At 45.0% G+C, this 18,427-nt stretch overlaps 1 long non-coding RNA gene across 1 annotated transcript; it reads right to left on the bottom strand.

The window, feature by feature from the left end:
- Positions 1–668: 668 nt before the first annotated feature.
- LOC121025955 (uncharacterized) lies at positions 669–16,580 on the bottom strand. The gene is made up of 3 exons (XR_005788205.1): positions 16,072–16,580; positions 1,187–1,350; positions 669–987 (listed from the first exon to the last, which is right to left on the bottom strand). It is a non-coding gene; the product is annotated as an uncharacterized LOC121025955 (long non-coding RNA).
- Between the last annotated feature and the right edge of the window lie 1,847 nt (positions 16,581–18,427).

The following is an 18,427-nucleotide window of genomic DNA, read 5'->3' as shown; positions in this document are numbered from 1 at the left end:
GGAAAACAGTGTGGAAGGTCCTCAAAAAATTAAAAATAGATCTACCCTGTGACCCAGCAATAGCACTGCTAGGAATTTACCCAAGGGATACAGGGGTGCTGATACAGAGGGGCACATGTACCCCAATGTTTATGGCAGCACTTTCAACAATAGCCAAATTATGGAGAGAGCCCAAATGTCCACCCATTGACAAATGGATTAAGAAGATGTGGTTTATATGTACAATGGAATACTACTCAGCAATGAAAAAGAATGAAATCCTGCCATTTGCAGCAATGTGGTTGGAACCAGAGAATATTATGCTAAGTTAAATAAGTCAGAGAAAGATAGATACCATATGTTTTCACTCATATGTGGAAGTTGAGAAACTTAACAGAAGATCATGGGGGAAGGAAAAGAAAAAAAAATAGTTACAAACAGAGAAGGAGGCAAACCATGAGAGACTTTTAAATACAGAGAACAAACTGAGGGTGAAAGGGGGTGGGGGGCGGGGAAAATGAGTGATGGGCACTGAGGAGGGCACTTGTTGGGACGCGCACTGGGTGTTATATGTAAGTGATGAATCACGGGAATCTACTCCCGAAGCCCAGAGCACATAGTATACACTGTATATTAGCTAACTTGACAGTATACTGTATATATATAATAAAAATAAAATAAAGCTGGAATAAGTAAAAATAAACATAAATAAAAATAAATAATAAATAAATAAATTCTAAAAGCTGTTATGACAAAAAGTCATTAACTGGACAGTCATCATGAGAGCAGATTTCTATATTTTAGGCCCAAACCGTGCTGAAATGGCTGGAGATCTGTTAACGAAACAAAGAAACTTGATACGACCTCATTAGTATTCCCCGAGGTTGTCTTGGGGAAGAAGACAGACTCCAGTTTGACCACATTCTTGGAGGAGAGCAACCGTTCTGAGTACACCTAGGGGCTCTCACTTAAATTCCTCCCATCCCAACACTAAGGGTGACACCGTTCCTAGAGAGAGAAGGGCCATAAGTAAGAAACCATTTTATTAAGGTTTCTAAGAGATTCAGGGTGATAAGCATCTATGACCCAGGTTATAACAAAGAAGGGAGCACTGCATTCTCCTCTCCTCCCCCCGACAGCTTGGGGCCTGACATGAGTCTGGCGCCTCCCCTGTGGGCCCGCCCATGGCGTGGAGCAGTGGTGGTACCTGGTGGGAGATTCTGGCGCCCGATGAAAGAGGGAAAGCAGCATCTCTCGGCAAGTGTGACGCATGGCGTCAACGACCACGATGCTATGTCATTCCTCGTATCCGCACCCTTTGCCATCGAGAGGCGGAGTGTACTCCTTGATCCTGGGTTCAGCCATTGACCGCTGTGTCCAAAAGAACAAGGCAGAAGAGATAGCGCGCCGGCTCCCATTCTCCTTTCTCATTCTTTTGCCATCGCCATGAGAAAAACGGGTCCGGGACAGCATGCTCTAACGTGGAATGCAGCCGTTATCCCAGCTGGACCCAGCCTCGCTTGGCCAATCTCTAGCCAAGAAGAATTAGAATCCCAGCCTAGATCAGCCAGTGCTCATCATACCCCCCAGTTGCGTGGACCATAAATGCAGTTGAATGCCATGGAGGTTTTTGAGTTGATAAGCTATGCAGCAACACCGCACAAATAACTGATGCAGTAAGAAAGACTCCTTCCTGAGCACATAAAGAACATCTCCAGAAGGGCCACTTGGAGAGAGGGTCTCTATCAGTGATGGGACAAAAGCCAGTGGAATTTGATTCACTACCATGACGGTGATTCCCATTAGCATGTCCACTGTGCGATGAGCACTGGCCATATTCTGTCTACAGGGTTGATAAAGAGTTTCAAGATCCTATGGCAGGTTACATACAAATTTACATATAAATTTGTCAAACTTGAGATTTATTGTTTTATTATATGTAAGTTATATCTCATTGTAAAAAGTAAATTAAAAAGGAAAGGAGGGGCTCCTGGGCGGCTCGGTCAGTTAAGCGTCTGATACTTGGTTTTGGCTCGGGGCATGATCTCATCGTTCATGAGTTTGAGCCTCACATGGGGCTCTGCGCTGACAGTGCTGAGCCTGCTTGGGATTCTCTTTCTCTCCCCCTCTCTCTTTCTCTCTCTCTCTCTGCCCCTCCCCTGCTTGTGCTCTCTCTCTCTCTCTCTCTCTCAAAATAAATAAATAAACTTAAAAAAAAGGAAAGGAAAGGAGCCTCTGCCAGTACAACCCAGGATATCCTTTTAAACCAAAACCGGGGAAGCATGAAGGAGTCCTGTGCACATCTCAAATATTCCAAGCCCCGCTGCTATGAGCCTCTCACTAGTCCCTGGCCCCCTATCCCAGGAGCAGGACGGTCACACACGTTTCTACAGCATGCTTGTTAAAGAGCATGGGGCCTTCAGCAAAGGAAGAGAGTGGGGCTAACTCCGAAATCCATCATCATCAGGGATGGCCGCATGTCTGGACAGCCAGTCAGCGTGCAGGCTGAGACAGCCAGGCCTGCAAAATGAGGATTCCGTGATGCAAATAAATAATCATCATCAGGCTTCTTCAGCACAGGCGCTGCTCCGCAGTCCACCTGGGCAGCTGTGGCTTGCTCCCGATCAGGAAGCATTAGCAGCATGCTTGTGATTCCCTTATTATAGTAATCATTCCCTAGCCGACCGCAGAAGGAGTCCAGGCATTTCCCCCCTCCAACCTCCATCCTCGTCCAGTTTACATGCATTCTCTTTCCTAAGCCCACTCACTTCTTTCTTCTCCTCTCCTTTCTCCTCCAAGGGGCCCCAGCGATGCCTACAATGGGCTTATCAGTCTCAACCCACTATTTTTTACAAGTTCAATCCCGAAGCACGATGTGCCTGCGGTTAAATCTGCCGGAGGTGAGACAACTACCCAGAGCTGACTGTGAAAAAGGGTGCTTTCTGTTTCCTGCTGCACAGCACTGCACGCTGGAACTGGCAGCCTGTAATTAACTGCCGCGTTACCTTCTATCAAACTGCAGCAGGAGGAAAAAAAATCTCTGGAGATAACAGTAGTGGGATAGAAAGAGCACTGGGCTCTGTCTCTGACCATCAGAATGTGAATCTTGGTCTTGATTTACAAGGTGGAAAACATTAGCCCCTGGCTACTCGAAGTGGAGGCCGTGGACCAGCAGCACTGGCATCCCGTGGAGAATTTCAGGACTCATCCACCCACCTCTCATATTCGAGTCTGCATCTTAACACGATCCCCAGGTGAAGTTTGAGAAACACAGACTTAAGCAAATCACTGCGTCTTCTTTTCCACATGCGCGTTAAGACAGAGCGACAGTAAGTTCTATCTCAAGGGATGCTAACACTGCATTCATGATTAGTAGATTGTTCTTTTTTTTATCTTGTTTTTTTTTATTATTATTTACTTACTTATTTAGAGAGGGCACAAGTAAGTGAGGGGCAGAGAGAGAGAGAAAGAGAGAGAATCCCAGGAGGGGCAGAGAGAGAGAAGTGGGGCTCACCCGGGGCTCGTGTTTTACCCAAAGCGGGGCTCGTGTCCACCTGAAGCGGGGCTCGAGCTCACCCAATGCGGGGCTGGAGCTCATCCGACATGGGACTCAAACTCACAAACCGTGAGATCATGACCTGAGCCGAAGTCAGACGCTTAACGACTGAGCCACCCAGGCACCCTGATTTTGTTTTTTAGACTAACATAAAGCAAAATCAATTTTTAGGGGGAAGGCATACATTTCCATGAATTTTAACACCTATTTTTATGTAACTGCCACCCATATCACGATACAGAGTATTTCCATGGCCAGAAAAACATCTCTCACCAAATCCCTTTGTAGCTAGCTATTCCTTGTCCCTACCTCTAGCCCCTGGCAACCGCTGGTCTGTTCCCTGCCACTACAGTCTTATCTCTTAGAGGATGTCATATAAATGAAATCATGCAGTGTGTTACTTTTTGAGACTGGATTCTTTCACTCACCCTCTGAGTCATACAAATTGTGTTTTTATTCCTTTTTATTCCTGAGTAATGTTCTACTGTATGCAAGTAACAGTTTGCTTATCCATTTCTTGTGTTTCTTTTCAGCTTTATAGAGTATAATTGACAAAGGGTAATATAGAGGTGCCAGGGTGCCTCGGTCAGTTAAGCATCCGACTCTTGATTTCGGCTCAGGTCGTGGGTCCAAGCCCCACATCAGGCTCTGCGCTGACAGTGCAGAGCCTCCTTGGGATTCTCTCTCTCCCTCTCTCTCTGCCCCTCCCCAACTCGTGCTCTCTCTCAAAATAAATAAATAAACTTTAAAAAATGATAACATAGTTAAAGCATATGGTGGTTTGATGCATGTACATATTATGAAAAGATTCCTACCATCGAGATAATTAACACATTCATGGCCTCATAGATTTAGATTTTGTGTGAGAGCACTTAGCTCCGTTCTCTTTGCAAACTTCAATTATACAATACAGTATTACCAGTTGTAGTCACCAAGTTATACATTAGATCCTTGTAACTTATTCATCTATAACCAAAAGTTTATACCCTTTTACCAACCTCCCCATATTTCCCCCACCCTCTAGCCCCTGGCACTCACTATTCTACTGTTTCCGTAAGTTTCACTTTTTTTTAGATTCCATATATAAGCAATACCATGCAGTATTTGTCTTTCTCTGTTTGACTTATTTCACCTAGCATAATGGCCCCAAGTTCATCCAAGTTCATCTAGGAAGGAAATGACTGGATTTCCTTCGTTTTCAAGGCTGAATAATATTCCAGTGTGTGTGTATGTGTGTGTGTGTGCGTGTGTGTGTGTGTGTGCGTGCGTGCGTGTGTATAACATTTGCTTTATTCACTCATCCATCCATGGATATGTAGGTTGTTTCCATATCGTGGCTACTGCTATTGTGTTATAATGCATATATTGGTCGCCTTGATGGCATCCCATAATTCCTTTAGGTTTCTTCACTTTCTCATTCTTTTTCTTTTTGTCCCTCTGATTGGATGAATTCTACTGCCGTATCTTTGAGTTCATGGATTCTTTTCTCTGTTGAATCTAGTCTTCTGCTGAACCCCTCTACCGAATTTCTCATTTGTTATTGTACTCTGCAGTTCTATGATTCCTGTTTGGTACTTTCTTGTATTTTCTGCCTCTTTGTTGAAATTCTCACTTTGTTCATGCATTGTTCTCATGACCTCAGTGACCATCTTCATGGTCATTATTGTGAACTCTTTATTGGGTAAATCATTCATCTCCATTTCATTAAGATCAATATCTGGAGATTCATTCTGTTCTTTTGTTTAGAACATATTCTTCTTCATTTTCCTTGATTCTCTATGTTGGTTTCTGCGCGTTAGATAAAATAGCCACCTCTCCCAGTCTTGACAGACTGGTCTCGTGTTGGACGTGAACCTTATCAGTCTGCCTGGCCCGAGTTCCTGGTTGCTCCTCAAACCTTTGTGATTGTCCAATCTGCCGTCTTTGCTCTTAGTGGCATCCGGTAGTTGAGGATGTGCCGAGACTCATTAGTGTCCCAAACAGGTGGCTCGCCATCAGCACCTAGATGGGTGGTGATTAGAAGCTGGACCCTCAGGCAGCAGCTAAGACATGGGCATATCTTCTCCTTCCTCTGTGCTGAATCTGGGTATGTAGCCACAGAGGGTGTTTCTGTGCTCATTTAGAAACGGCTTCTTTGTTTGCTGTGATCCTGTAGGACTCATGAACACAAGTCCCAATGGCTATCAAAAAGTAGGTGATTTGGGGGCCCATCCCTCCGGTGGCAGCTAGATGCCAGCTCCTTCCAGGGAAATTCTGCCAACTTGATTTTACTATTGGGGTGAGTCAGAGGGAGAATATGGAGGAAGCGCCCACCAGTTCTTTGGGGCTCTTGGAAGGATTGCAGTCAGTACTACTGGATTCAACTTTCTAATATTTTGTTGAGGGTTCTTTGTGTGTTTGTTTATGTGAGATATTGGTCTGTAGTTGTCTATTCTTACATTGCTTCTGTCTGATTTTGGTATCGGGTGATGCTGGCCTCACAAAATGAATTTGGAAGTGTTCCAAATCCCCACTTCTATATTTTCAGAAGAGATTGCATAGAATTGGTGCTATTTCTTACTTAAGTGTTTAGTAGAATTCTCCAGTGAAACCATCTAGGCCTCCGTATTTCTTTCTTGAAAGATTTTCCACTAATATTTTAATGTGTTACAGGACTATACAAGTTATTTACTTCATCTTAGGTGAATTTTGGTCATTCGTGGTTTGTAAGGAATTGGCCCATTTCAACTAACTTGTCAAATCCATGTGGGTGGAACGGGTCATAATATCCCCTTCATCCATTCCCCACATTGGCAACTGGTTTCTTTTTGTCCTTCCTTGTCAATATTGGTAGCGACTTATCATTGTGGAAATCTTTTCAAAGAACATCTTTTGGTTTCGCGGATTTTCTCTATTGTTTTTCTGTTCTCATTTTCATTATTTTGTCTTACCTTTATTATCTTCTTCTGTCCGTTTACATTGCCCTTATTTTGTTCTTTTCCTAGCTTCTTAAGGTTTAAGCTTAGATTTAATTAGGCCCCTTTTCTTATCGAATATAAGCATTTAATGCCAGAAATTTCCTTCGAAGCACTGTTTGTTTTGAATATTTTATTTTCACTTATGTTTAGTTAAAATATTTTCTAATTTCCCTTTGGGACTTCCTTTTGGGATTGATAGGATTGTTTAGAAGTGTGTGTTTAATTTTCAAATGTTTGAAAATTTCCTGTTACCTTTCTGTTGAGTTATGGTTTCATTCCATTATGGTTGGAGAGCATACTCTGATTGTAAATCTTTTACATTTGTTAAAATTTATCTTATGACCTAGGACATGGTCTCCGTTGGTGAATGTTCCATGTTTACTTGAAAATCTGTATTCCGATGGTTTTTGGTAACATTTTCTAAAAATGTCTATTAGATTCAGTTGGTTGATGGTGCTGCTCACTTCCTGTATAGCCTTATTTTCTGTATACCAGGTCTGTCAATTTCTGAGACAGAAGTGTCAAAGTCTCCAACTATAGTTGCGGATTCGTCTCGTTCTCCTTTTCATCAGTTTTTGCTTCACGTACTATGGTGTTCTGTCATTAGACACATATTCATACGGTGTTGCCCTGTCTTCTCGGCAACTGACTCTTTTATCAGTATGTGCTTCCCTCCCTCACCCTTGGTAATTTTCTTTGCTCTGAAGTCTATCAGTATTAGTGTAGCCACTCCAGCTTTCTCTTGATCAGTCCATGTATTTTTCCATCCTTCTACTTTTAACCTAGCTATATCATTATATTTGAAGCGAGTGTCTTGTAAATAGCATACAGTTCAGTCATTAAAAAGAATCCATGCTGACCGTCTCTTTCAATTGATATGTTTAGACCATTTGTATTTAAGATAATTATGAAAACGTTTTGACTTCTACAATGTCATTTTCTGTTTGTTCCCTCTGTTTTTCACTATTTTGCTTCTCCTTGCCTGCCTTCTCTTGGTTATTTGAACATTTTTAAATATATGTTTTAATTCATCTATTGTTGTTTACTATATCTCTTTTGGGAGATCTTTGGTTGCTCGAAGTATTAGAATATACATATTTGGCTTTCCCCATTCTATTCAGAATCAATATTTGACTATTTCAAGTGGAATGAAGAAATTTAACACTGAATAGGTCCCTGTACCCTCTTACATTTATGTCGTAATTGTCTTATATATTGCATCTAAAAACACTGGAAACCCCATTAAACAACACTATACATTTCCTTTCAACTGTCAAACATATCTTTAAAAACTCAAGAGGAGAGAAATAGTCAATGTTACCTACTCAGTAAATCCTTTAGTAATAGTAAATAATTATTTACTATTTACATTACTATTTCTGTTGCTCGTCCCACATTCCTAATGTCCCGAGCTTCGTCTTGGTATCATTTCACTTGTCTGAAGAAATTCCTTTAGCAATTATTTCAGCACAGGTGTGCTGGCTATGAATTCTCTTACTTTTCCTTCATCTAAGAATATCTTTAGTTCACCTTTACTCCCAAAGAATACTTTTCACTGGATATAGAATTCTCAGTTAACTATTCTTGTTTTTCCAGCACTTGAGAAGTACTGTGTCATTTTCTTTCGGCCTCTGTGGCTTCTGCAGAGAAATTCACAGTCATTGGAATAATTGTTCTCTTATAAATAAAGCATTGTTTTTCTCTGACTGATTTTGACAGTTTTTTCTTGGTTTTTAATTTCCAGTAGTTTGATTATGCTGTGTCTGGCTATAGATTAATTTGCGTTTATCTTATTTGGAGTTCACTCATCTTCTTGAATCTATAGGTTTATGTATTTTATCAAACGGTAATTTTCAACCATTATTTTTTCAACATAGAGTTCTTTCTCCTCTTCTTCTGGGATTCTGATGGCACAATTATAAAGCCTTTTGGTATTTCCCCAGAGTTCCCAAGGTTTTGTTCATTTTTTCTCAGTCTTTTTATCTATTACTCAGATTGGTTAATTTCTATTGATCGTTTCTGCCACCATCTACATTGTATTATTGAGCCTATCCAGTGAGGCGAGGTTTTTTTTTTTCTTATTTGAGTTATTGTATTTTCTTGTTCTAAAACTCCCACTGTTTTTTTTTTTTTATATATCTTCTATTTTTGATGTTGTTGAGATTTTCTACCTTTCCATTCATTTCGATAGTGTTTGCCCTTACTTCCTGAAGTCTTTTTACAATGGCTATTTTCAAATCTCAGTTTGGCAATTCCAGCATTTGTATCATCTTACCATTATATCCTGGTTTTCTGTATACTGAGTCATTTTTGGATTGCATCTAGACGTTTTGAATGTTATCAGATTCTGGTTCTTGTTTAAATATTGTGGAGAATGTTGCTGTGTTTTGTTTTAGTAGACAATAAACCTAGTTGCATTCCGGCTGCCGATTTTGACCAGCCTCCTGTGGGTTGTGGTTTCTTTTTTGTTTTTAAATATTCATTTATTTATTTTAAGAGAGAGAGAGAACACATGTGAGAGCAGGGGAGGGGCAGAGAGAGACGAAGAGACAGAATCCCAAGCAGGCTCTGTGCTGACAGCACACGGGGCTCGATCTCAGAACTGCAAGATCATGACCTGAGCCGAAATCAAGAGTTGGACGCTTAACCGACTGGGCGACCCAGGTGCCCCTGGGCTGTGGTTTCAATGTCAGTTCTGTTTTCAAAGCCTTTGCTATACGATTTGGACCTGTCTCATGTGTGCCTGACCCATAGGCCAGTCTTTGACCTGCACATTGGTCTATTTCTTTGTTCAGTTCTCGATATCTTTAGTACACTGTTCAGGATCACATCCGTGCATGCACAGGTATGGGATGATCACAGAAATTCATAAACAACTTTATGGGGTCACGTTCACAAGCTTCTCCTTCTCTGTGATTTCCCCACATTTTTTCTATTTCCCTGGGGCCGTTATGTTACAAGGTAGTTCCTCCAGAATAACATTTATTAGGTACCTACCATGTGTGAGGCTCTGTTCCAAGAAATTAATGTATGTTATCTCACTTAACTATCATGACCATGCTATGAATAAAGTATTATTGCCATTCCTGTTTTACAGATTGGGAAACTGAGGCCCAGAATGGTTAAGCAACTTACCCAAGGTTGCACAGCTATATATGGTGGAGCAAGTAGTGGGCCAGGATTTGAACACATATATCAAATCTTAACTATCAGAGAGTTCTGCATCTATAATATGACCCCATTGCATGAGCCATTCTACTTCGCCCGTAAGTCCATTAACACAGTTATTGTATAATAGTTATTTAAAATAAATAATAAATAAAGGTATGCCCCTATCTCCAGAGCAGCAATGCTTTCTTTTCAAATTTGAATTGTTGGCAAGCACCAAGTGTGTTAGTTCCCTGTGGCTGCCATAACAAATTATCAAAAATTAGGTGGCTTCAAATAATGAGAAATTTATCCTCTCACAGTCCTGCAGGCCAGAAGTATGAAATCAAGGTATCAGCAGGTGTGTACTCCCTCTGGAGGCTCTAGAGAACAATCCTTCGTCACCTCTTCCAGCGTTTGGGGGCTGCCAGCATTTTTTGTGGGTATATCACTCCAATCTCGGCCTCTGTCTTCATACGGCTTCCTCTTCTGTGTGTCTGTATCTTCTCCTCTTATGTCTATGGGTCTCTAATCTGTGTTTCTTATAAGGACACTCATCATTGGATTTAGGGCCCATCCCGATAATCCAAGAGATCTCATCTTGAGATCCCTAAAGGAATTAAGTCTGCAAAGAGTCGCTTTCCAAATAAACCATATTCACAGCTTCTGGACAGGGATATAGCCTTTGGGAACCAACATTCGACTCACTATATCTAGCACGGACCACCTTATGTGCTCAGTAAATACCGTATGAGATAGTCTCTCCGTTGCAAATGATAGAAATTCAAGCCAGACTAGCTTAAGCCCAAAGGGAATTTATTTGTTCACGTAACCGGGAGGTTGGAAGAGACAGTGGCATCACACACGGTTGGATCCTGGACTCCACGGTATCTTTCAGTCTCTCCACCTTTCAACTTTTCTTCCGTCTTGGTGTTGCTTTATTTCCAAGAAGCTTCACCGTCAAACAGATGAGAAACCCTCATTCTGCCAGCATCCATATATGAAATCTCAGTGAACACTTCGATTGTTCCTGTTTAAGTCACACACCCATCGTGGAAGGCATTGCTGTGATCAGAGTAATGGAAGTGTTTGGCCAGTCCTTCCACGACCCCTCTGCGGCTGGAGCATGTGATGGTGGAGGTGGGCAGGTGTGATTAATATCCTACCAGAACCACCTAGAATGGAGGTGAAATCGGTTCTCCAGAGGAGGGACACTGAAAAGGCCAATAATATACGGCCACTGTAACTTCCAAGCCTGTGGTATTTGGAGGCGCGAGTGCATTGCTGAGGGACGACTTAATGGGTCTTGGCCGTGTGTATCTTCTGTGATCCTTTCATAATATTTAATCAGCTCAACCAGACAGACTTCATCCTACTCATCTCAGAGGCTTGTAATCTTCAGATTCTCTCTCGAAGCGTTTACCATATACATGCACGAGGGACGTTTCCTTTCTTTTTGCAAGTTTGAGTTTGCAGCACCTCACAGACCCTCAACTGTTCCCAGCGTGCTCTGTGGCAGGGAGAAGCAGCAATGTCTAGACTCTAGCTTTGTAGGGCAAATAGCTCCAAAAGTCTAATCAGGATTCTGGTCCAAGCCTTCCCTGTTTCCCGACACCCCATTCCTTGCACTGCAAGCTTTCTAAATACTCTCACAAAGGCATGACCCTGCCGTAGCCCCCAAATCAATACTATGTAGGCCATCCTGGTCCCTACCCACAGAGGTTTATTAAGGTTGGAACCAGAAAATCTCATTAAAGTATGGTCTCACCTCCTTTATGACCTCATGTTGAGGACTCTGTTGGGTCAGGGCTCAAGTGCATTATAATGCACAGGATGCTGGGTATCCAGAAGGACTTCTGCCCTTTTCCCTGACAGTATCCCCCACCCAACTCCCAGCAACCCTCCCTAGCTCTTCTTACTTCTGTCAGTTTGAATCCTCCCAGATCAGCTTATTTGCCGAGAGGACTTTTGTCCAAGCTCCCTTCAGTTTTTGGCTCCCCTGTGGTAGCATATTATCTCCTCGTGCTGCAGACACACTTCCTATAGTCCATGTGCCTGGTGCCCTGTCACACGTCCTATTGGTCACAGTCTCTGATTCTAACGGTGACCGGGGTGGACAGTTCAAGGTCAGCCGAGGCTCATGAGCGTCACCAAGAATGAGCACCGTGCCTTTGCTCTCTGCCCCAAGGCACTTATGAGTCCCAGGCCACTGCAGGCACAGCTCAGAAGTTCAGGGCTAGCCCTCGGCCGGATGGGAGCCAGGGAACTAATGTTCCTGCCTCCCATCTTTTAGGAGACATTTTTGGGAGGCATTCTATATGCTTCTTAGGAAGCCCTGGAAGATCTAGGCCCTGATAATGCTCCCTTGTATTGACTTTCTCTCCATCCCTGTCTCCACTCTCCCCCTCCCCCACTCTTGCCCTCTGGAATCACTCCCCTCCCCCCCTCCCCAGAACTACCCTTTCTCAAATACTTGTTTCTGGCTTGGCGTTGAGTAATCCAAGGAAGACACGGCCTCACTTGCCAAGCAGAGAAGCTAGGATCCCAGTGGCTGTCCAGCCCTCATCGTTTCTCTCCTCACGGGGTCCAGGGCCAGCACCTAGGAACTGGCTTTAGCTGTGGATGGTAGAATACTGCAAGAGGAAGAAGGTTGAAGGGGCGTCCGGGAGTCTAAGTGAGGCGGCAATACAGGCTGGTGGAAAGGGTCCAGGCTGTGTTCTGTCACTGCTTTTACGGACAGTATTGTATAACTGTGTCCCATCGTGCTCGATTTCAAACCGTAGCTCTACCATTCCTTGGTGGTGCCGACGAGGTTACTCGGAATCTGCCCGCTCACCTTTCCAGGGGTCGTGTTCTGACCTGATGGAATGCACCAACCCCATCCGTGATCTACCACCCACCATTAGTAAAGCCACGAAGCCAAGTGGCTTGGTCTTCAGGGTTGTTTATGCTACCAGCAGCGACACGGCTTCTTAGAGGATGTGCTTTCTCTTACAGCCACTTCCCTTGAAGAACCCAGAACACGGCCCGAAACTGCCTGTTTCCTTGGTCCCCCAACCAAGCTCCCTAGACGACACTGCTGTTCGGGGGGTATTCTGTCGCGCAGCAAGTGAGCGGAAGTCTGTCTGCCCTGATTGGTCATCTGTCCCTATCCTGACACACATAGTCCTTCTTGTTGCCGGTGACCGAACTGTTAACAGGAACACTGCCTGGGCCCTTGTTGGAGCGCCTTGCCCGCACCCTTGCTGTGTTTACACGGGCTGCCCGGTCTGACAATCCCCCATCATCCACGAAATGAGCCCTAGAAACATCGGCCCAGCCCAACATTCACGGATGATTCCTGATATCTTTCATCTCCCGGGCCCAGAGGACAAACTCTTTTCCTTTGTGTTCTATTTTGACATTACTCTGCCTCTTTGTTCCCATTTTAGGGCAGTGTGAGGGGAGCTGTGCATTAGCTTTTGTGGGCTTTAATGAAGCAGGATTTCACAGCATTTCATATCAGGTATCATCTTTTGTGTGCATGGGGAGAAGGGCTGAGAAATGTTCCTTTAACTGGTGCCAGAAGAGAAGACAGAGAAAGCCAAGGAAAAAAATCTGATAACTACTTTTTTCCATTAAAGTTCCGGCCCCTTTCTAAAACATGCTATTCGTCTATATTTCAAATCAGTTGGGAATCATATCTTTCCACAACTGCATTTCCTTACTTCCTGGAAACATATATCACAGGATGTATAATAAATGTTTATGCTAGCCGTAAAGAGGAAAGTCACATTTAATAAAATTTACCATAGACCCCAAGGTGAATTTAATATAGGAGCCTGAGTGACGAATCCCAAAGCAAGTGAATTTGGGCTTAAAGCCCATCCTGCACTGACTTCATTATGCATAGTTGATGTTCGGGAAAAAATTCAACAACAAAACTTCCTGAGGTCCTTGCATGAATGAATCGGAATGAGGCTCTCACATTAACCCTGCACTTTCCCGGGTGTCTTTCAGATGCCCCACAAGAAGGCTTGTTACTGAGCGGCTGGTGGCTGGCTCCTCCCTGTGTCTTTGAAGGATGGAACAAGAAGAAACAGCTGAAAATTGCCAGGTAGACCAACAAGGACAATTTCAATTACACAGGAATGACTGCTTCTTCTCCGGATGAAGATATGATCATGAGTCAGCCCTGGCTCAATGTGTTGGGTGAGAGGCATAACCACTGGGACCAAGACGGTTGTCCACACCGGCTGGCCTTCATGACAGGCCATTCAAAATAGAACGGGATGGGGGTGCCTGGGTGGCTCTCTGTGGGTTAAGCATCCGAGTTCAGCTCAGGTCATGATCTCACAGTTCATGAGTTCAAGCCCCACATCGGCCTCTGTGCTGACAGCTCGGAGCCTGGAGCCTGCTTCGCATTCTGTGTCTCCCTCTCTCTCTGCCCCTCCCCCGCTTGCGCTCTGTCTCTCTCTCTCTCTCAAAAATAAGCATTAAAAAATTAAAAAAAAAAATAGAACAGGATGGTGGGGGCTCAATTCAACGCAGAGTCAGGGGCATGCAAGATTCGGTGGCTCGTGAAGACCGTCAGAGGCCCGTGTCTACCTGCGAATTAGCGTACCTGGGATTGGGCTCAAGTGCTTTTCTGGAAACTGTAAAAGGAGCCACACTGAGGAAACGGGAGTCAGGAAACTATTTTCCTACACTTGTCCAGCTGGTGCTATTTTATGACCGGCCGGGAGAATCCTATAGGTAAGTTCTGATAGGACTAATTTCTGCGTGGCCCGAGACTTCAAATAAACGTCTCCTGAAACAAAATGTTTCTGCCCGGAGGGAACAGCAAGAGAATCCTCAGGTCAGCCCTGTAATGGGACAGACTTCCTCTACGGCTGTGGCCTGGCCATGAGTAAAATCCACGGAACTAGGTAGATCGTGGTCAAAAGCTGACACACCTTGGGGTGCCTGGGTGGCTCAGCTGGTTGAGCGTCTAGCTCTCGGCTTTGGCTCACGTCATGATCTCACAGGTTGTGAGTTCAAGCCCCGTGTCAAGCTCTGTGCGGACAGTGGGAAACCTGTTTGGGATTCTCTCTCTGCTTCTCCCTGCCCCTGCTCAAAACAAATAAATAAACTTAAAAAATTAAAAACAAAATCTGACACACTCTGAGATGCATGCCTTCCCACTCTCTTCTCTTGGTCCCAGGAAACACCCCCTATTCATTTCTACCACGGAGGAACCAAGAACAACTGGAAATCGCATGGATCCGGAGGGAGTGAAACCATAGTTCATCCAGTGAGAACGTTTCTAGCTGGACCCACACACTGAAAACATCCTCCCTTACAGCCTGGAAGACAGTGGGACTTAGACAGAGGCCAGTGCAAAACTTAAGGAGGTACTTATTCTCAAGGCTTGACCCTGTACTTGCAGAACCCTGAGACTGTGTGCCTCCTTAAATTTTGCACCCGGAAAGTGTGCTTTGGTCTGCCTGTAGCTAGGGAAGGATCACCCCCAGGCCGGGCCTGCAAAGACCTGGGATCGGCTGCCCTTCTTTCCAATGTGCTGCTGGTGGCTGAGCCACGCAGCCCAGGAGGGGCGCAAAGTGACCTCAGGGAGCAGACTTGGGTCATTCCAGCAGCCCCAGCAAGTTGTAAGAGGATGATTTTTGATCTATACTTGTATTTGCCCAGGAGGTATCAGAACTGAAGCCGGGATGCCAGCCCCGTCGCTGGACCTAACTGAAGACACCTTCCTAACCAACAAACAATGGGACTTGTTTTAACCAGTTGTATACGGAGGCTTGGACTCCTCCGTCCTATCCCAAGGGCTAGTTTTAATTAGCATTACCACCAAGGACTTCCCTTTCTGGCACTTAACTCAGAAAACAACTCATTGGCCTGGCCTCCCAAGCTAAGAGTCACGGCTTTGCAAGTATATACGTACATATATGTATATATAGGTAACATACACATATGTTAAAAACTTGGTTTGAGAGCATAATTTGTTCCAAAGACATGCTTGTAATCCAAAGCACTTGTATATCAAAGCGAATCTCCCCATAAGAAATAATGGAAACTCAGATGTGTGCTCCACCACCCAAAAATATTCATATAAAAATGAGTACAGTACTGGGGCGCCTGGGTGGCGCAGTCGGTTAAGCGCCCGACTTCAGCCAGGTCGCGATCTCGCGGTCCGTGGGTTCGAGCCCCGTGTCGGGCTCTGGGCGGACGGCTCGGAGCCTGGAGCCTGTTTCCGATTCTGTGTGTCTCCCTCTCTCTCTGCCCCTCCCCCGTTCATGCTCTGTCTCTCTCTGTCCCAAAAAATAAATAAACGTTGAAAAAAAAAATAAAAAAAATAAAAATAAAAAAAAAATGAGTGCAGTACTGTAATATAATACAGAATCATAAAGAAAATACAAAACGTAAAGAAAAATGAACACATTAACCTGCACTTACCTCTGAAAACCTTCATGACTGGTGTGAGGGAGACATGGGAGAGGAGGGTTAATGTGTAGGACGACTTCCACTATCACTAACGGAGTCACTGCTGTCTGTAGGCTCCATGGAATACTTTTCTGCATGGGGTCACCGTATACGCTCGCATAGATATTGACCACAGTACAGTATTAATAAACTGTTGTCACAGACTGTAGTTAATGTAACTGGCAATGAGGCAGCCGAGGAAAGGGTCTGTATCTGCAGGCAGCCTGACCTGGAATGAAGCAAAGCATTCCTGAGCTCACTCTTGGATGGAAAAGCAAAGGACTGGCCGTAGGCGCTTTGAAGTGACAAGAAATATACTAGTGCCGCTGTGGGTACCTTCCAACGTTCTGAAAAATCACTGATTTCTGCCAAATGCCACGGCCTGAGATGGAGCATCCGAGCATAGGAGACAATCGCCCACACTCCTGCAGCGAGAGAGAGAGAGAAAGAGAGACAACATTGGCTCAGTTGTGATCATGTGACATTCGTCATCACACACCACTAGCGTTGCAAGACATCGCTCGTTTATCAAGTTAAAATTTATTAGAAATGTTTGCTCGTCTTGCGGAATCCTCGGAGAACAAGTTACTCACAATCCAAGGTTTGACCGTATATAGGTTTCCAACTTGGGTCATCTGTTTTATTCTCTGATGATGTCCAGTTCCAGGAATGTGCTTTCCTCCTCTCAGTGTGCCGGAGTCGGGAGAGAAAGGAAGGCACCATCCACTGTCCCCATGGGTTCACGGAAGCAAAAAAGCCTCCTTCGCTGTACTGACTGGTGCGGCTGCACGCTGCTAAGAGCCAGCAAGAGCCAGCCCCGGCAATGCAATAACCATCTGATTAAGGAGCAGTGGGATGGAACGAAGAGGTCTGCAGTCTTACCTTATCCACGAAAGTGAGGGGGTGAGAAAACCCAACCAGTGGGTCTAAAACCAGAAATGTGGGGGCTGGAGGGGTTGGCAGTGCCGTCAGTAACCTCCATGGTGGTGGTTTATTCTTCACACCTGTTTGAGAACCACTGCGCTGAAGTAATCCCGTATCTCCAGGACCTCCTAAACAGACTAACTCACGAAAGGTATGCCGAGTGCTGGTTAAAAATGCAAACTCTTAGGGTTGCCTGGGCGGCTCAGTTGCCTAAGCGTCTGACACTTGATTTCAGCTCAGGTCATGATCTCATGGTTTGTGAGTTTGAGCCCCAAGTCAGGTTCTGTGCCCTCAGTGCAGAGCCTGCTTGGGATTCTTTCTCTCCCCCTCTCTCTGCCTCTCCCCTGCTGGCACACACACACACACACACACACACTCAAAATAAATAAACATTAAAAAAATGCAAACTCCCAGGCCCCTCTAAAGGTAACCTGAATCCATGGGACAGAAATGGAAATGTCCTCTGGCAGGTGGATGCAAGGATCAAGATACCAAGAAAAACTGTTCATGCCCCACTGCTGCTAGGCGTATGACCCAGGAACCACGGTCCCAGGCAGGGATGGTACCTGTAGAGGTTGGGTGCACAGGCTCTGAAGCCAGACTCTGTGTTTGAATCCTGCCTCTACTGCTTATTAGCTGTGCTACTTTGGGGAAGTGACTTAGTGTCTCTGTGTGTCTGACCCCATCTGTAAAATGGGGATGCAGAGAGCGCCTACCTATGTAGGGATGTTGTAAAGATTCAATGATATAATAGAAGCCTCGTACTTACACCAGTGCCTGGTGCTTAGTAAGAACTGTGAAAATGGTGCCTCTTACCCCCAGGTGAGGCCATTAAGATCGTGTCATGATGCTTGGGGCACTTATGTCAGGGAAAGCCGCTGACCACACACCAGCGGAGAAGCCAGGCAGCAGGAAGCGGCCCGGCCTCTGGGCAAACCTCAACCACTCAGTATCCACAGCTCAGCCGGTCTCCAAGGACCAAGGTGGAAACCAGCTTTCTCAGCAGGAGGCAGACAACCGACTTCCTAGCTGTCGGAAGTGGGGGCGGGGGGTGAGGAGAGCTACGCAGTGTCCCTCCTTGGGGGAAAGGGGGGGATTCTTTCCCTGGACCTGATGTCTCAATCCTTCCAAGCTCCCTCCCTGCTCCCTCCCTGCTGCTCCTTCCACCACCACCACCACCACCACCACCGTCAGGCTGACGAACCTCCCAACCTCCCGTGTGGGGCTGGGAGAACTGCCAGGAAGAATCCGTGCAGCAGTGAGCTCCAATAATGCTAAACAATGGATTAATTACACTGCTCGCCTGTTTAGCTGCAGCTCCCGGGGTCGCCCGCACGTGTGGTCACAGCAGACAACAGGTGCGAGACGCTGGTGAACGCATGGCGCCGCCCTCTGCCCCCTCTCT

Source organism: Herpailurus yagouaroundi, unplaced genomic scaffold (genome assembly GCF_014898765.1).
Source record: "Herpailurus yagouaroundi ecotype Mexico unplaced genomic scaffold, PumYag 67793, whole genome shotgun sequence".
Taxonomy (NCBI): Eukaryota; Metazoa; Chordata; class Mammalia; order Carnivora; family Felidae; genus Herpailurus; species Herpailurus yagouaroundi.
Note: the sequence above shows the minus strand (reverse complement) of the source record. Positions and strands in the feature narration are given on the sequence as shown.